At 39.1% G+C, this 14,330-nt stretch overlaps 1 long non-coding RNA gene across 2 annotated transcripts in view; it reads left to right on the top strand.

Moving 5' to 3' along the window:
* Nucleotides 1-14,330, top strand: part of LOC142103963 (uncharacterized) — a 55,665-nt gene that overhangs the window by 35,077 nt on the left and 6,258 nt on the right. The gene's annotated exons all lie outside the window — the stretch shown is intronic.

The following is a 14,330-nucleotide window of genomic DNA, read 5'->3' as shown; positions in this document are numbered from 1 at the left end:
CATGTACAGTATGAGGTAATATACTATAGGAATATAAATGTGCCTGTTACATGTACAGTATGAGGTCATATACTACTGTAATATAAATATACTATAGGAACATAAATAAACCTGTTACGTGTACGGTGTGAGGTAATATACCACTGTAATATAAATATACTATAGGAACATAAATGTACCTGTTACATGTATGGTGTGAGGTAATATACCACTGTATTATAAATATACTATAGGAACATAAATGTACCTGTTACATGTACGGTGTGAGGTAATATACCACTGTAATATAAAGATACTATAGGAACATAAATGTACCTGTTACATGTACGGTGTGAGGTATTATACCACTGTAATATAAATATACTATAGAAACATAAATGTACCTGTTACATGTACGGTATGAGGTAATATACTACTGTAATATAAATATACTATAGGAACATAAATGTACCTGTTACATGTACGGTATGAGGTAATAGACTACTGTAATATAAATATACTATAGGAACATAAATGTACCTGTTACATGTACGGTATTAGGTAATATACTATAGGAATATACTATAGGAACATAAATGTACCTGTTATATGTACGGTATGAGGTAATATACCACTGTAATATAAATATACTATAGGAATATAAATGTACCTGTTACATGTACGGTATGAGGTAATATACTATAGGAATATAAATATACTATAGGAACATAAATGTACCTGTTACATGTACGGTATGAGGTAATATACTATAGGAATATAAATATACTATAGGAACATAAATGTACCTGTTACATGTACGGTATGAGGTAATATACTATAGGAACATAAATATACTATAGGAACATAAATGTACCTGTTACATGTACGGTATGAGGTAATATACTACTTTAATATAAGTGTACCTGTTACATGTACAGTATGAGGTAATATACCATTGTAATATAAATATACTATAGGAATATAAATGTACCTGTTACATGTGCGGTGTGAGGTAATATACTATAGTAGTATAAATATACTATAGGAATATAAATGTACCTGTTACATGTACCGTATGAGGTAATATACGACTGTAATATAAATGTACCTGGTACATGTACAGTATGAGGTAATATACTATAGGAATATAAATGTGCCTGTTACATGTACAGTATGAGGTAATATACTATAGGAATATAAATGTGCCTGTTACATGTACAGTATGAGGTAATATACTATAGGAATATAAATGTACCTGTTACATGTACAGTATGAGGTAATATACTATAGGAATATAAATGTGCCTGTTACATGTACAGTATGAGGTCATATACTACTGTAATATAAATATACTATAGGAACATAAATAAACCTGTTACGTGTACGGTGTGAGGTAATATACCACTGTAATATAAATATACTATAGGAACATAAATGTACCTGTTACATGTATGGTGTGAGGTAATATACCACTGTATTATAAATATACTATAGGAACATAAATGTACCTGTTACATGTACGGTGTGAGGTAATATACCACTGTAATATAAAGATACTATAGGAACATAAATGTACCTGTTACATGTACGGTGTGAGGTATTATACCACTGTAATATAAATATACTATAGAAACATAAATGTACCTGTTACATGTACGGTATGAGGTAATATACTACTGTAATATAAATATACTATAGGAACATAAATGTACCTGTTACATGTACGGTATGAGGTAATAGACTACTGTAATATAAATATACTATAGGAACATAAATGTACCTGTTACATGTACGGTGTGAGGTAATATACCACTGTAATATAAATGTATTATAGGAACATAAATGGACCTGTTACATGTACGGTGTGAGGTAATATACTATAAAAATGTAAATGTACTATAGTAATATAAATTTACCTGTTACATGTACATTTATATTACAGTAATATAAATTTACTATAGGAACATAAATGTACCTGTTACATGTACGGTATTAGGTAATATATTATAGGAATATAAATGTACCTGTTACATGTACGGTATGAGGTAATATATTATAGGAATATAAATGTACCTGTTACATGTACGGTATGAGGTAATATACTATAGGAATATAAATATACTTCAAGAACATAAATGTACCTGTTACATGTACGGTATGAGGTAATATACTATAGGAATATAAATGTACTTGTTACATGTACGGTATGAGGTAATTTATTACAGCAATATAAATGTACCTGTTACATGTACGGTATGAGGTAATATACTATAGGAACATAAATGTACATGTTACATGTACAGTATGAGGTAATATAGTATAGGAATATAAATATACTTTAGGAACATAAATGTACTTGTTACATGTACGGTGTGAGGTAATATACTATAGGAATATAAATATACTATAGGAACATAAATGTACTTGTTACATGTACGGTGTGAGGTAATATACTATAGGAATATAAATATACTATAGGAACATAAATGTACCTGTTACATGTACCGTATGAGGTAATATACTATAGGAATATAAATATACTATAGGAACATAAATGTACCTGTTACTTGTACGGTATGAGGTAATATACTATAGGAATATAAATGTACCTGTTACATGTACGGTATGAGGTAATATACTATAGGAATATAAATATACTATAGGAACATAAATGTACCTGTTACATGTACCGTATGAGGTAATATAATATGGGAATATAAATATACTATAGGAACATAAATGTACCTGTTACATGTACGGTATGAGGTAATATACTATAGGAATATAAATATACTATAGGAACATAAATGTACCTGTTACATGTACGGTATGAGGTAATATACTATAGGAATATAAATATACTATAGGAACATAAATGTACCTGTTACATGTACGGTATGAGGTAATATACTATAGGAACATAAATATACTATAGGAACATAAATGTACCTGTTACATGTACGGTATGAGGTAATATACTATAGGAACATAAATATACTATAGGAACATAAATGTACCTGTTACATGTACGGTATGAGGTAATATACTACTTTAATATAAGTGTACCTGTTACATGTACAGTATGAGGTAATATACCATTGTAATATAAATATACTATAGGAATATAAATGTACCTGTTACATGTGCAGTGTGAGGTAATATACTATAGTAGTATAAATATACTATAGGAATATAAATGTACCTGTTACATGTACCGTATGAGATAAACATTAGTATTTCCATCGATCGCTCCACTGGGTTAAGCAGCAGTGTCTTAATCCAGAATATCCACCAAATATTGTAATAAACTTTATAGCAGTGATATAATGATACATACACTCGCGCTCCCTTCTCAGTATTCCTCAACTTGAATTCCCACTTTCCAACGAGTTTTTCCCAAAAATCACAATAAACTACTTAGGACTCACATGTAATAAAACAAATATAATACACAGTGCAATATGTCATATATTAATGACATCAATCTACCACCACTTGATAGACGCCTTCCTCTCTAACCCCGTGTTCTGATAAATGTGTAAATGGAGACACGCCCAGTGATTCTTATTTCCACTAAGCCTCCTCAGGATGTATGCCTACAGCTGATCGTAAGGCCACAAACTTTCTTAAAACTCCTAATAGGTGCCGCACTCTTATGGGTTCCTCATCCATATACATTATTCATGTAATTCATCTTCACCTTTAATCTGCTTATATATCACTTTGTCCCTATTTTTTCTCTCCCAGTCTATCCAGACACAGGGATCTCTCCCAGCGGTCCTGAGTATCACACTCCTCTCTCCCTGTCACCCCCGACAACCACCAACCACTCCCAACTGTCACCCCGGCAACCACAACCACTCCCCACTGTCACCCCCGGCAACCACCAACCACTCCCAACTGTCACCCCCGGCAACCACCAACCACTCCCCACTGTCACCCCGGCAACCACCAACCACTCCCCACTGTCACCCCCGGCAACCACCAACCACTCCCCACTGTCACCCCCGGCAACCACCAACCACTCCCAACTGTCACCCTCGGCAACCACCAACCACTCCCCACTGTCACTTCTCCTTCAAGAAATCTTTTTTTTTTTTTTTTTAAATCCTTATAAACACTTATAACAATTAACAAAGGTAACCACATCTAAACAGGCAGGTACATGAACATAGGCAGGAGTACACACATATATTTACATATAGATACACCTCAGGGTACTCAGGTTTTGGGGTATCACACTTGTGTTGTAAACATGTTCCCTTAATCTTATTTTTAAGGGGCGTGTGGTCTTTCCCATGTATATATATATATAGCCATATCCGTGGGCTTCCTGTACGTTTTTGTTTCAATAGTCCCTTTTTACACATACACTGTTAAATAGTTTACAAGCATTTTGCTGGAGTCAAAGGTCAGTTCTATATTTAAGTTGTTACTATTAAGATATTGACAAAAAAACATGGAGGTCCTCATCTGTCCTCTTCCAGATAAAAAATACATCATACTTGCCAACTCTCACGGAATGTCCGGGAGACTCCTGCATTTTGCGAGAGTCTCCCGGACTCCCGGGGCGAGTGTGGCAATCTCCCGAATTCTGCCCACTTCACTAGGAAGTGCTACATGAAAAAACAGTCAGTATTTAACTTATGTGCAAAACAGAATACTAATTTGTACCCCTTGCATTGTAACACGGTTTCGTCCAGGAGACTGAAATAAGAAACTTCTTAATTTAAGATCATTAATGAATCAGGCCCATAGTCCGGGAACACGCTGATAGGTTAATTGGCTTCCAATGGATCTTTATTAAAACTGGTCTACAAGTAACTGCAACCGCTTTTATTTTGTAAACCGCAAGACTTGGTTTAGCAGCCTATTAGGAACATTTTAAAGGAAAAAAATTCAGATGGAGGTCTCTCCGTAATTTTCGAGTCTTTTGCAGCCTTCTGGACTATCTGCATTATATAAGTAAGGAACAACAATAAATAAGAAGGAAAAGCTATACCAGTGTACCTTGGGTTAACTCAACTATGATCATCGCCATCTACGCTGCTTGGATCCACTGTGACCCCATCATTCTTGAGTGTTGAACGACTGAACGCAAGTGACGTACCTCTGGGTTCTCCAGCTATTTTGTAAGTTAGGCAGCAGTAAAGGTCATGAAAAATGTCTGACATGAGTAGTTTTGAGCCCATCCTACATATTTTCAGTGTGATAAAGTGGTAGCTGTATAGGACTCTCTTTATATCCATAGCATCTTGACTGAGGAGCAGAGGAACAAGCAAAACACAGATCTCTCGTTTTCTAGCTGAGGAATTCCCTGCCAGCTCTATACACAACTTGGCAACTGCTCTGCTATAATAATAAGCGTACAAGGAAAACGGCTTCTCTGACACACGGAGAAAAATATTGTCTTGATTTCCATTCGATCCCTTCCCCAACATGTCCTTATTACCTGTGGTCTTAGTTGATTTATCTTGCTTTTTAATACCTTGTCCAGTTTTTAAATCACAATTCATCATCACCCATAAAAAGATCATCTATTTAAAACAGAGTAAACTGTTCTATGATAGTTCACGGTGGTCTTCATTTAAAGGGCACCTGTCACTCATATATTTACTAACAGTGTGTTTCGGTGTTAAATGTGTACAAGCAGGGCAATAAAGGTCATTTATGGACCACAGACCTGTCTGTTTCTGTTATTGCACACTGTTTATACAGTATTTCCAGGTGAACGCCCAGCCTCCGTCTCTGCAACCGCTCCCGTAAAAGATGGATGCGGCTATATCTGTGTGGTTTGCAGCTCTAGAAAATGTAACAACCGAGTTCCACTTTAGAACCTAGTGATTCAGTCTTAAAAAGAGAAGTTGCGGGGGCTGTATTTATGGTTTATATGATGCAAATCGCACTGTAATGCTGCACCCCCAACTCCACCCCATTATATAAGAATATAAAAAAAACACACTAACATTTCTTCCATATTACAAATACATTGTAAAAAGAAACTAATAAAAGAGCAACAGTTATAAACATATAAAGATTAATAAAATCACCAGTACCGCTGCAATAAAAATGATAGAGTTTTACCTTTCCTTTTAATTTCTTCGTATTACTATATAACCCATATTTGCCCATCCATAGCCATAGGCAAACTGAGGGGGAAGGGGGGTTCCTAGTGCCTGGAAACCCCCATCCAAGCCTGGGGCACTGTATAATTGAGGTGGCTGGACCCCGCCCCTGCTTCACACGTCTCTGCTTGAAAAGGGAGAGCTGCGTGCACCTAACAGTAGTGCACATAGCATTGCCCGTGTATATTATGGGGATAGGCAGAGTTGGAGAGCAGCCAAGCACTGTCTAAAATTATAGCTACGCCCCCATGCATGCTGGTCACGCTCACTGGCGGCGTGGTTTGGAAACTCCCCTCTACAAATCCTGCGTTTGCCCCTGATAGCCCTATATATTTCTGACCTCACCAGTCTACGCCCCACGTGCCTCTCTCTTATTAGTCTGTGCCTCATATGTCCCTCTTTTCACCAGTCTGTGGGGTAAATATATGAAACTGCGCTGAATATCGTCGACTTTGCGGGGGGGGGGGGGGATTTAAAGTGGAAATCTTGTCTCATTACAAGTAGGGATGAAATTGGTTTGTGGCACTTCTAAGCAGCTGCAGATACACCTCTCCCATCAGGCAGCGGAAACTGCGTGCGTTTATGTACAACTAGGCACGTGACGTCACAGAGAGTATTTTCACTACACTTTTACACTGTTGTTAATCACCATTATTGAAAGAAAGAGGCTGATTGGTTGCCAGGGATTAGTGCAACATTTGCATCTAGGTACAAAAACTATAGGAAACATATCAGACATTGTCCCTCATTGTCTACAGATAAAAGCCAGTTACTGATTGCTTGTTGTGTTCGGTGCATTAGGGAAGAGTATGGGATGCGGGAGGGGGCACCTCTCTCCCTCTGTCCATGAGTCAAGGGGGTTCCATCCTGCCCAATCTGCACCCAGAATTTTACACTGCTGCCAGATTAATTTTTTCCCTCCTAAAAAGGTTCCGGACGAGGAGCTCTGCTCCGTTATGTCGTCTCCTCCTCAGCGCAGCTTTGTAGCCCCGCCCACCACCACCTCCCATACTGCACCGGTCCCCAGTCGGACTTGTCACCTGACAGATCACAGGACACTAGATCCACCAGCACTGACCTGTCAATGTAGGAGTCAGGAGAAGACTGGGTTTCTCCATAGACAGCTCAGTGCCGGTGGATGGATCTACCATACCTCCCACCTGTCCCGATTTTGGGGCTCTGTCGTGCGCGGGGACATGTTTGTTCCGTGGGTGGGAATGTTGTGGGAAGGGAGGTATGTAATGGGCTTTACAGCACTAAGCAGCCCTCTGGGGGTGTGACCATGGCCCCCATCAGTTCACAACCACGCCCCTTTGCAATGTAGCCACGCCCCTTCTCCTGGGGAGAATTATCTTTCTGGGGCCAACTGGCCGGTGCAGCATAAGAGGCCGGGGGGGGGTGCCAAGGCCACAACAAAGCTGCGTAGAGGAGGAGAAGACATAATGGGGCAGAGCTCCTCATCGTATTTGTTACTGATAATGTACTCCTCCGCTGCAGCGTGGTGGCACAGTGGTTAGTGTTGCTGCCTCTCAGCGTTAGGGCCTTGGGGGTCACTCCTGGGGGTTAATGTATCAAGCTGAGAGTTTTTTGGCAGGTTTGAAAAACCAATCAGATTGTAGCTATCATTTATTTATTACATTCTAGAAAATGACAGCTAGAATCTGATTGGTTGCTATAGGCAGCATCTCCACTTTTTAAACCCGCCGGAAAACTCTCAGCTTGATACATTTACCCCCTGGTCTGCTTTCTGGCCGCCTGCTATTTAACATTGTGGCCAACGCTGAACAAGATCGATGGGTAAGGAAGGGGGGCAAGATTAATTCTATAATAATAACGCACTGTAAAGACTAAAGGGAAGGGAGGAAATTAATTTTTAATGTTACTCTTTAATATATTGTCCTGGCCACATTACAGCTCTGATATAAGCAGCAAACAAGCATGTCTGGATGGCAGTGGGCAACCCAAGCAAGAAGGGTGGGCAGGAAGATAAGAATTGAGGTTGGCACCTATTCAGTCCTCCAATCACATCACTGGTGGGCGGGGCAGTGGTGCTTGTGGGTGGAGACCAATCTTTCTGGAACTCCAAATAGCTTCTTTGTAGCCAAGCAAATAATTACCTTGGTAGTTTAGCATTTTGCCAGCTGTCAGACAATGCTATTTGCCGTGTCTAGACAGAGCAATACATGAAATATAATTGAGCTTTGTTGTGATCAAATCCAGGCTGGAGTCAATTTGATAAAGTATAGGTTACATGACAGGTAAGTAGTCTGTAACTCACTAGCTGTTGTGTTGAACTCCAACTCCCAGCATGCACTTGGCTGCCAAAGCACGCTGGGAATTCTAGTTCCACAAGAGACACCGGTTGCCTAAGCCTGACGTAGATTCACCTGTCTATCAACAAGGTAACCTCTACAAATATATTTTTTTTACTTTGGCCTCTAAAGCTTCAGTATAATTGTTTCCGATATGGAAGGTTACACAGTAATATAAATATGTTTAGCTGAGCATGTACAATTTGAAAGCCTGTTCTTGTCATTAACAGAGTGAGATTGCTGTGTTACCGGCAATGCCCAAGTTACATCACGACACTCGTTCTTTGGCGAGGTCACCTTGACTACAATAATAAAGTTCGTGTTCGTCCGTCCACAGAAGAGATATTCACATACACTTTGCACCAATGTTACAGACATTTGTAGAGACGTGTGGAGCAGTTTCTATAGAACTTAGAAATGAAAATAGTTTTAATTGCCAGGTATACACGATGTCAGATGGAACATGTCCTCGTTTAGCTAATGGATCCTTACTAAAGACAAGGTGAGATCGTGAGAGGAGCTGTAGGGGAAGTTAGCTGCAATTTTTAAATAGAAATATTGAGTGCTGTCTGGTTTGCAAAGTTATTGTAAAAGAAAATATGTTGTAATGTGGCAGAGTTTCAGAGTGCAGCCAGTTAGACCAGACCTGTCATGTAGCTTTGAAGAATCTAACATGAATTAGCACTGCCTGTGTAAAAGCTCAATTGCAATGTATAATTATTAACACATTATACCAGTATTGAGAAAATAAACAGCTCTGTGGTTTAAATTAACTGTTGGTGCAGACAGAGGTTCCTGTGACACCGATGTCATGTGAGTATTCAGAGCCAATGAGCTGAAAGCTGGCAGCTTGATGATGTCACTGATGTGGGCTATCCACGCTCTCATTAATACTCATGAATATTCATAGCTTGCCCGAAACATGACCCAGATCATGCAGAAATGTAAAAAGGTGACTGTAGCTGTAACAATACAGTAGCAGCACAGAGCATGTAAACATAGGTTTAGTTATGTGTTGTCTGTTTAGATATTTGATTACTGTGCAGTCGACATCCTGCCAATCGGTTAGAGAGTGATTGTCAGGATCAATGTCCAATCTAATGAGACATGTAGGTGTTGCCTGTGACAACATAATGTGTGTGGTCACCATAATCAGCAGGCACTGGTTCTTGGTGAATTTATAGGTTGTATTCCATGAATATTGATTGGCTGAGCCAAAAAAAAATCTCCATTGTTTTGTCAGGCAAGGAATGCAATAAATGAGAGGTTAGACGCAGGCTGCCTTACGCCCCAATGTCTGAGTGCTTTATGCATCAAAATTACATGTAGAGCAGGAAAAGATGTATAAGATTTGGTGACACTGTCAGATATTTAGCTGTAACTAGATATTATAGTGCCCTATGCAACAGAGAACTCTGGTGCCTCCCTTCCCCACCCTCTTGGTGGAAGATGATGCTGTCTCATAGCACTGGCGCACTGCTGGGGAGGTTTAGCCGTCCTACGGTGGGGGCGGGCCTAGCCCTCTACAAGCGTAAGACCACTCTCCAATCCTGTGCTGCGTTCTCCTACCTGTTCTTGTAGTTCTGACTACCTGGTGCCGCTGCTGGAGTCTTACGCTCCGTTGGTGCTTGGCCGGATCCTGGAATGTTGGGGTCCCGTTTAGAAAATGAATAGTTTTGTAAGCTTGCGGGCAGGGCCTTCTCATCTCTTTGTATTACCCAGTATTGTCTATTACTATGCTTTTCCCTTATTGTAAAGCGCTACGGAATTTGCTGGCGCTTTATAAATAAATGTTGTTGATGACGATGATAGTTACTATACACCTCCCGGAAAGTGAGTGAACAATCTAGACCTCCCTCCCCCTCAACCAGTTGGACATTAAATCAGTAGCTTTTTTTATTTAATAAACAGGCCTCCATCCATCCAATCAGCCCCATAATTTAAGTGATAACATTCCCATTTAATAAATATGCCTATCCCCCCCCCCCATACAGCTATTAAAGTAACAGCACCCATGATTATTAATCCTCCTCCCAACCAGCCCCAACATTAAATAGCATACCAATTTATTATGTGGATCTATTATACCTCCACTACCCCTAACATTAAATTATTACCGTTACCATTTATTAAGCCAACATGATTCCCCCCCCGCTGCCAGCGGCACAAACAGTAAATTGATAACATTCCCATTTAATAAACAGACCTATCCCAACCCCACCCCTGTCAGCTCAGACATTAAATTACTAACAGCTCTTGTATAGGGCTAGGCATTTAATAAAAAGACCTATTTCTAAAACATCATCTTCTTTTGAATATATATATAAAAAAAAATATATAGTTATACTTAATCACTTATGTTTTGTAGTATTTATGTGGCATATATTTATGGCCAACAAAGAAAATCCCCCCTTCAACCCGCAGCCCCCTGAATCCCCTAACTTTTAATTTCTTGCCAAGAGAATAGATCATCTCTGACATAACTGTTTTAAGTAACAAGCTGTGAAGACAAGCTGTCATCCTAAACACCTCTCCCCCCTGATTTCTCCATCCCCCCTTCTCTCCAGCCCCCTCTCCACCATGTTTTCTACAGCCCCCTCTCCGCTATTGTATACAGGCCCCTCTCCAGCGTGTTTTCTATAGTCTCCCTCTCCCCCATTTTATCCAGGCTCTCTCCCCACCTTCTCTCCAGCCCCCGCTCCAGCGTGTTTTCTTCATCCTCCCCCATCTCTCCAGCCCCCTCTCCCCCATTTTCTCCAGCCCCCTCTCCCCTGTTTTCTCCAGCCCCTTCTCTGCAGCCCCCTCTCGAGTGTGTTTTTTCCAGCCCCTTCTCCCCATTTTCTCCTGCCCCCTCTCCCCCGTTTTCTCCAGCCCCCTCTCCCCCTTTTTCTCCAGCCCCCTCTCCCCCATTTTCTCCAACCCCCTCTCCAGCGTGTTTTTTCCAGTCCCCTCTCCCCCATTTTTTCCAGTCCCCTCTCCCCCGTTTTCTCCAGCCCCTTCTCTCCACCCCCCTCTCCAGCATGTTTTCTCCATCCTCCCGCCTTCTTTCCAGACCGCTCTCCAACGTGTTTTCTCCAGTCCCCTCTACCCCTTTTTCTCCAGCCCCCTCCTTAGTGTGTTTAATCCAGTCCCCTCTCCCCTGTTTTCTCCAGACCCTTCTCCCTCCTTTATTTCAGAAGTAATTACCTTGTCTTCTTTTTTCTTCATTCCCACCTTTTCTGCCACTTCGTCTTTCTTCCTTTGCCTAACTGGTTCCTCTCGTCTCCTCTCCACTGACGGCGTTGTGACGTCACAACGCTGCAGGGAGCCGGGGCGCCCTTTCATCTTCTCTCTGGGCAGCTGTTGAAATGCGGTGCTGCCCCGTCTCAGCACCACATACATATACACCTGGAGCAGCATGGGTAAATTGTGGACAGCTGTTGCGTCCCCACGGGCTTGCGCCCTGGGCGGACGCACCGGCCCTCCTTACGGCCCTGGATACCTTACCTTTAATTATTGTATTGTATATATTTTTACCAGGCAAGTACAGGACGCCATTGCTTTATGAATTTTGGGGCCTATTTATCAAACTAGGACAATAAGGATGATGCGCGGTGAAATGAAAGTTCAGATTTTTGCCCTTCGGTTCCACTCATTTAAACAAAATGAAAAAAAAAGTAAAAATAATAATAGAAAAAATATGTTAAATTCCCAAAAATATTATTCTTTGTCTTTGCCATCCTGAGATGACCGGACAGGTACTGCCTCAGTACTTGTTAAACAGGCAAAGGCAAAGGTAGCTTATCCGGCAAATCTTACCGCTGGCATGAGTTACCGCCAGGGTGGGTACTAGTGATAACGCTTTAAAGTAGAGGCCAAAGCAATATAGAAGTAGCCAATTTCATTGGCAATAGAGCTTCTTGCACTTTAATCAGCAGCTATGTTCTTTAGCTACAGCAGGGACAGTAAACCTGCCTCCCCCTCAAGGGACAGCTATGGCATATGCAGGGTTTGACGTGCTCTTTCAAAGATTAAAATAAAAAGTTTAGTTTTTGCATTTTTTGCAAAATGGGATTTTTGTTTAGTGTCTGACAAGCATTGAGTTCTAAATTCTGCAGGAACAGCCGAACAAGGTAATCTAAAATAAACATAAAACTCATTAACTACTTAAGCAATTTAAAGATCTGGATTTAGGGAAATACTATACGCGAAATATTTTGCAAATTATTACTATTATTATTATTGTGTTTTAATGAAAAAAAATCGCCATGCAATCATGCACCGGATGCTGTGGCTGATTAAATGTAGTTATAAGTCTGAATAAATGTTATTCGATGAACCATATACACCAGGCATGGCTTCAGTTTTCCTATACATACATTCAGCACACATGCCAAATAATTGCAATGAAACCATGTAACATGTGCATTTCACATGTACATGGCTAATTTGGTAACCCTGCCGTGAATTAACCTTTTTTTTTCATTTTATTTTGTAATATAATAAAATACATTGCTATTATCTTGGCTATATGCGACACACCTGCATAGATTTCGCTAGGCACCATTTTCCATTTCCTCGCGGCATTCCGGTTTAATGCCAACGGCATTTTATGCAAATGAGGGGAGGACAAGAGTTCAACAGGCATTGAGTAGTTTAAAAATAAAAAGGGGAACTGCTGCAAAAATTTGGTTAAGGGGATAGAATAGACAATTTCACCAGTCATTTCTGTTTAAAAAGAAATATACTAGACAAATTCTGCATTTTCCAATCAGCAAGGCGAGGATAAAATCAGACAGAGGGGGAAAACCCCCAAAATATGTGCAAAATGAAAAAGTAATATGTATACAAATAAATATAAATTTATATATATATATATATATATATATATATATATATATATATATATATATATATTTATGATTCTGTAACAAAGGCAGTTTTGTACAGTAGACAAGTTAACAGCTTTGATAAACTAGTAGAGGATTTTTTTTAAGACCATTGTGAACAATAAAATATTATAACACCCCAGAATTATTGAGCAGGAGAATTTTTGCCGCATAAGTTTTATCGACGCCCAACACGCAATTCTTCACCAAAAAAAATAAAAAATAAATAAAAGCAAGGATATTAGACATATAATTTCATGTGAGTCAGATGGACGTCGATGTGCTCTCATTAAATAAGTCCAAAAAAAGTAACATTATTTTGACCTTATTATGTCACTGCAGTATTGAGTCATTTTGAAGGGAATTTGAACAGGCCAAATTTAATCTAATATTTAAAATAAATATCAAATACTTTAACCCCTCAGCTATAGAACTACATCTCCTTATTTCCCTGGTAGCTTCCCCTATATCGTGAAGTACGTCACGCAGGGACCGTGTAAGTCTAGACTACTTGTAAGTGAGTATTTTGGAGTTATTTAACACAGTAAATCAGCTAAAAAAAATTGACGAAAAAATGCAGGTGGGGAAAAAAATTAAATAACCTTCATATAATAGATTTTATAATTTCTAATCTGCAGGTAAGTAAGCCGAGGACTCGTAATTAATAATGTCAACCAATAACAATAAACTTTTCAGGTTATATAAAGTAACAAGTTGTATGAGGGTATGGAATACAATAGACAGATTTAAATTAAACCCAGATAATTATCAATGTTTCCATTTATTTTTAAAAAGGTAAGAAAAGTGTTAAGGCCAAGAGGGAAGGAACGGGAGACAGTAAATGTTATTTTAACCCTATATATGTTGTTGGGATTTATTAAACATTTTATCTGTTTTCTTTTATGACTCTGTTAAATTATAGCAGGCTATTCGTAGATGTTTTAACTTGTAAAAATTTCATTTTAAGGCATTTTACTTATTTTTGTTTTATATTATATGTCCAAAAAAAATCAGCTTTGCATTGGACTAAAAGTTTTCTATGACGA

The sequence above is a fragment of the Mixophyes fleayi genome, chromosome 10 (genome assembly GCF_038048845.1).
Source record: "Mixophyes fleayi isolate aMixFle1 chromosome 10, aMixFle1.hap1, whole genome shotgun sequence".
NCBI lineage: Eukaryota > Metazoa > Chordata > Amphibia > Anura > Limnodynastidae > Mixophyes > Mixophyes fleayi.
This window is presented reverse-complemented; position numbering and strand designations above follow the sequence as displayed.